This window comes from Pipistrellus kuhlii, unplaced genomic scaffold (assembly GCF_014108245.1).
Source record: "Pipistrellus kuhlii isolate mPipKuh1 unplaced genomic scaffold, mPipKuh1.p scaffold_m20_p_3, whole genome shotgun sequence".
Lineage (NCBI taxonomy): Eukaryota > Metazoa > Chordata > Mammalia > Chiroptera > Vespertilionidae > Pipistrellus > Pipistrellus kuhlii.
The window spans coordinates 84776751-84782803 of record NW_023425529.1 but is presented as its reverse complement, the minus strand read 5'-3'; the positions used below and the strand labels follow the sequence as shown (position 1 = coordinate 84782803).

General features: G+C 44.3%; 1 pseudogene; it reads left to right on the top strand.

The window, feature by feature from the left end:
• Positions 1-3462: 3462 nt before the first annotated feature.
• Positions 3463-4544, top strand: LOC118730034 (annotated as a pseudogene).
• Positions 4545-6053: the final 1509 nt, after the last annotated feature.

The following is a 6053-nucleotide window of genomic DNA, read 5'->3' as shown; positions in this document are numbered from 1 at the left end:
TCCTAGGGCTTATGGTCTTGGGGAGGATTGGAAATTAAACAGATAAATATATAGCTTAAAATTCTGATTAGTGCTGTAAAGGAAAAAGAAAGTGTTACAATAGAATATAACAAGAATATAACCTACTTTGGATAGGTGTGAGGGTTATGAGGTTTTTTCCCTATAAAAAAATTTGGCTCCTGCTGAAACCAGTTTGGCTCAGTGGTAGAATGTCGGTCTGCAGACTGTAAGGTTCCAGGTTCGATTCCGATCAAGGGCATGTACATTGGTTGCAGGCACATCCCCAGTAGGGGGTGTGCAAGAGGCAGCTGGTTGATATTTCTCTCTCATCGACATTTCTAGCTCTCTATCTCCCTTCCTCTCTGTAAAAAGTTAATAAAATATATTATAAAAAAAAAATTTGGCTCCATACGTTAGCCTTTCCAATTCTACTATCCCACACTAGTGGCTTGGTGCATGAAATTCATGCATAGTGGAGGCGAGTGTTCCTCAGCCCAGCCTACACTCTCTCCAATCTGGGACCCCTCGAAAGATGTCCTACTTCCGATTTACAGGGATGGTGCCCAAACCGACAGTTGGATATCCCTCTCACAATCTGGGACTGCTCCAGCCGCTCACCTGCCTGCCTGCCAGATTGCCCCAAACACTCTGCCTGCTGGCCTGCTCACCCCCAACTGCCCCCTGCTGTTAGCCTGCCGGCCCCCAAATGCCCCCCTGCCAGCCTGATTACTCCCAACTACCCCCTGTGCCAGCCTGCTCACCTCCAACTGCCCCCTGCTAGCCCACTCACTCCAAACTGCCCCTCCCATCCTGATCACCTCCAACTGATCCCCATTGATGGCCTGCTCACCCCCAACTGGCCCCTCTGCTGATCTGCTTATCCCCAATGGCCCCTGCCATCCCATTCTGGCCTGATCACCCCCTGGCGACCCAAGGTCCCAGCCCCCTTTTTTCCTTTTTTTATGTTTTATTTTTTCAGTGTCTCCTTGAACAGAGGCCAGAGCCGTCTGGAAGCAAGTACTTTGTAGCCTTGAGCGGAGGCCAGGCCAGGCCAGGAAGCTTGGCTTCCTCCATTGCTGTGGGCAACCTAAGCCTCCTGCTTGCTCTAGCTCCATGGCCAGCTGCCATCATGATTGGGTTAATTTGCATACTCACTCCTGATTGACTGGTGGGCGTGGCTTGTGGGTGAAGTGGAGTGATGGTTAATTTGCATGCTTCTCTTTTATTAGTGTAGATGTGTATACTGAGCCATATCAGGTCCCAATAATGAAGTGATATTTAAAATGGACAAAGTAGCCAAAATTGAAGGGTCTCAGGTTCAATTCTGGTCAAGGGCATGTACCTTGGTTGTGGGCACATCCCCAGTAGGGGGTGTGCAGGATGTTTCTCTCTCATCGATGTTTCTAGCTCTCTGTCCCTCTCCCTTCCTCTCTGTAAAAAGTCAATAAAATATATATATATATTTTAAATGGACAAAATATGGGTGAATGAAGTAAACTGAGAAGAACATTCCACAAAGAGGCAGTGTGCCTTGCAGTACACCCAGCAGGGGAGAGCACTGGGAGAAAGGCCAGTGTGGCTGTAACACAGAGAGGCGAGGCGGGGAGCCTGAAGGACTGTGTGGGGTCAGATCGTGCTGGGCCTAGGAATCCACGTGTGGGACTCTGAACTGTATCCCAAGAGTAAAAGTCTCCTTTAAGCTGTAAGCAAGTGCATGACATGTCAAATTTTAATTTTTAAAAAGCTGCTCAGATTGCCTTGGGGTCTGGATTAAAGGGAAGCAAAGGAGGAGTCACAGAATTTAGTTAGGAGGCTGCTGCAGAGTCCCAGCAGACCCGTGGCAGCACAGACTGCAATGGTGCCTGCAGAGCTGCAGGGCAGCCAGAATTACAGGGCTCCCTGCGGACGGTGCAGGGAGGGTGAAGGAGAGAGTACTCTCAAGATGAGTTTCTGGGCTCTCAGACATTGAGAGTTTACTTTACACCAAGCCTTGTGCTAGATGCTTTCCATTATCCCTTTAATCCATTGGAATAGTTGTTTACAACTGAGAAATTAAACAACATTAATTTAATGGTAAATGACTCTGGAAATCCAGAATATGGTCTACTAAATCTAGGACCCAGAGATTATAGAAAAAATAGAAGAAAATAAGATTGGGAATAAAAGAGCCAAAGTTCAGTTTTGAACATACACCTGATGACCACTTTTTCCTAGCTCAAAAAAATCGGGGGAGATGGCAGCAACAGCAACAAGTTTCTCTGAATCCTGACATGAAAACAGATAAAGAAACCAGATTTCTTATCTCCCCTCCCTAACTCACCTCACTCCACTGGCTCCTGCTCTATGCACAGCAATTACAACAAAAGTAGGTTCGAGATGCACATGGAGCCAAACCACTAACAGAAATGAGACAGACCTGCATAGTTTCCGTGTCTATGGAGGAAAAAGGAGAGGGGACCACATGCCACCTGACTGAGCTCAGGAAAGGAGAACTCCAATATAGCCAACAGGTATTCAGCAGAAAGCAGGGTGGGCCAGGCCAGGAAGTGCAGCTAAAAATAAGAGGAGGTTTCTCCCAGTCTAAATGCATATTAGGGCACCGCACGGAGGAGAGCCCTCTTGGAGCTAGAAAGAGAAGGTCCGGATAAAAGTGGGGAGAGGATGTCAGAATAAGTCAACATTTTTTATTTCTGCATGGAAAAATAGAAGCTCCATGAAGTCAGAAGAGCTACCTTGGCCATCCCTCCTATTAGTGCAGGAAAATGAATACTGCATGAAAATAGGAAGTAGATAAATATCAACTACAAAGTTACTACAGGAAAATATAGAAGCACCACAGAAAATATAATCATAGAATAAATTCAAAAGGGAGTTTTAATATCAAAACAACCTAAAAAATGTTTAAGAAAATGATCCAAAGTATGAATGAATGGAAATCAAAATGATCAGAACATCAAATCTCAGAGAAGGTAGGGGAGGGTGGGGGTAAGGGGGAAAGATCAAACAAAGGACTTATATGCATGCATATAAGGCTAACCAACGGACAATAAGGAGTAAGGACATGAATGGGGGAGGGGATGTTGGAGGGGGGTAATGGGGAATAAGGACACATATGTAATACCTTAATCAATAAAGAAATTTTAAAAATCCAAATGAAAAACCTCAAAAGTAAAATAACAAAACAAAAAGCAATTAGAAATAAAAAAAGCCATTTCAGTAATGAAGATTAAATTAAAAGAATTTGAACATCAATAAACAAAACTGAATACACTTTAAGAGTAAAAGAAGGAAGACATTTTAAATAGTTTTTTTTAAAAGATTAAAAGGATTTGAGAGAAAATGACAAATATTTTTAAATAAGCAAAGAAGATACAACTTACAAATCTTGGAAGAAGAAAGGCAAAGAAGGGAACCAAACAAATAATAAAAATTATCTTTTAAGCAAAAGCAAATTTCTGTACTACTTATTGACCTGAGACACTGCCTGAGTATATTACCCAAAACGAACGCCGAAGCATATTTAGTAAAATTATTGGACTTTAAAAGGAAAAAAAATATTTGAGCATCTAGCAAGTGATTTTTGAGGGAAAGAAAATTACATTACTATCAGACATTTCACCGTAACACTTTATGTCTGAAGAGAATAGTAGATTATGTTGAAGGCCTTCAAGGCAAGAAAATGTGAGGTAAGATAGTTCTTAATGCCCGAACCGCTGAGCTCTTGTCTTCCGTGGCCCGGTCCTTGGCTGGCGTCAGGAAAATGGCCACAAACTTCCTAGTGCATGAGATCTGGTTTGACAAGTTTCAATACCACAATTCAGGAAGGAAATTCTAGGAGCAGATGAATGGGCCTGTGACTGGCTCCTGGTGCCAGAGTTAGGGCCTGGGGCCTCCAGCAGGCCCACAGTGAGCTCATCATGCGGATCTCCAGCCTGGCAATGGAGAACCAGAGCCTGCCAGGCGGGTGCAGGACCTGCTGCAGGCCATCGCCAAGCTGAGGCCTGACTGAGGGTGCTGAAGAAGAGCGCACTTGCCCACGGGGCCATAGGCCCGCAGAACTAGCGCATGTCTCCGTGAGCCAAGTGGAGCCCCCACCGGGTAGGCGGCCACCGCTGCAAAGGATGATGAGGACGAAATCAATCTGTTTGGCAGTAATGAGGATGACAAGGAGGCCGGCAAGCTGCGGGAGGAGCGGCTGCGGCAATATGCAGAGAAGAAGGCCAAGAAGCCGGCGCTGGTGGCCAAGTCCCCATCCTCCTGGGCATTGAGCCCTGGGATGAAGAGACAGGCGTGGCCCAGCGGGAGGCCTGCGTGCGCTCTGTCCAGCTGGACGGGCTGACCCTGGGCTGCTCCAGGCTGGCGCCTGTGGGCTATGGCATCTGCAAGCTACAGATTCAGTGCATCATGGAGGACAAGGCAGGGACCCACCTGCTGGAAGAGGAGATCACCAAGTTTGCAGAGCACGTGCTGAGCGCTGGCATTACTGCTTTCTACGAGACCTAAGCTCAAGCACTGGGCCTGGGCGGAGGCCCTGCCACCATTAAAGACTGAGATTTTCTGAAAAAAGAAAAAGAATAATAATTTCTTAATGATTCATGATCTCTAATTTCTTACCAAACCTTTTTACCAAGTGATTTCTGTACTCCCACTGCATCCACATCTAAGGTTAATCTGTTCACTCTAAGGCACCAGGCCAGCCCTCTAAAGAAGAAAAAAACAGCTTTCCATTTTCTGTCAACTTAGGCATTTCGTTTTCAGACTTCCATCCAGTGCTTCCTTCCCTAAAGAGTTAACGTGGTGTGATTCTTAATTTAAAAGTCTTTTTGTTCAGGCTGTCAAATTACATGCCTGTGATAAAATCTTGAAAAATACAAAGACCCACTGTTAATATCCAACATCATTTTGCTGATTGATACCTGCCTTTGCTTTCTGCCACCTTCCTCCACTCTTCTCTCCTTTCATTTTCTCATCTGTCCCCTTCTTGCCCCCTCCTCTCTTTCACACACACACACACACACACACACACACACACACACACACACATTTTTTCAAAATGCTCTTAAAATTGAGTTTGTGGTATAATAATAAATGTATATTTGGTTTCTGTGCACCCTTTTCTCCCGGCACACAGCTCCAAAAGCCCTTGAAATCACCATTGCCTAGTGTCTTAGTATGCTAATAAGATGATGAGGGGATGGGGGCTCATGGTAGATCAACCACCTGATTAGAACAGAGACACTTTCAGCCCCCTATTCTGACCTGAAGGGAGGAGAGAGGGACTGGAGGTTGAGTTAATCACCATGGTCATATGTAATGAGTCATGCCCAATGAAGCCTCCATAAAAAGTATGATGTTCAGAGAGCCTCCAGGTTGGTGGAAGTGCTGGCATGGAAACTCCCACATACTTTGCCCTATGGCATCTCTCCCATCTGGCTTTTCTTGAGAGTGTGTGTGTGTGTGTGTGTGTGTGTGTGTGTATATATATATATATATATATATATATATATATATATATATAATATTAACTTTATATAGATATATATATACAGTATATGAACTTTATATATATGTGTGTGTGTGTGTATATATATATATATATATATATGAACTGATAATCTAATAAGTAAACTTTCCCACAGTTCTGTGAGTCATTTAGGAAATTGTCACACTTGAGGAGAGTGTCATAGAGTCCTCCCATTCATAAACAATTAGTCGGAAGCACAGATGACAACCTGAACTTGGCATTGGCATCTGAAGTTGGGTTGGGGGCAGTCTTGTGAGGCAGAGGCCTTAATGTGTAGTGTCTTCCCCACTCCAGTTAGATAGTGCCAGAAGAGAACTGGTCGTTGGGGAGAACCCCCCGTCCCTCCCCCAGCTCACATTTGATGGCCAGAATTGAAATATGTATGGCATCACCAAGAGTAGAGAAGAAAATAGTTCTTTATAGATGGTATTTCATCGTACAGAGGTAATTTGAACATTGTCTAATTTGGATAAGTAGTTTATTCTCAATTTTACAGCTCAGTAACCACTGCTATACTTGTGGGATTTTT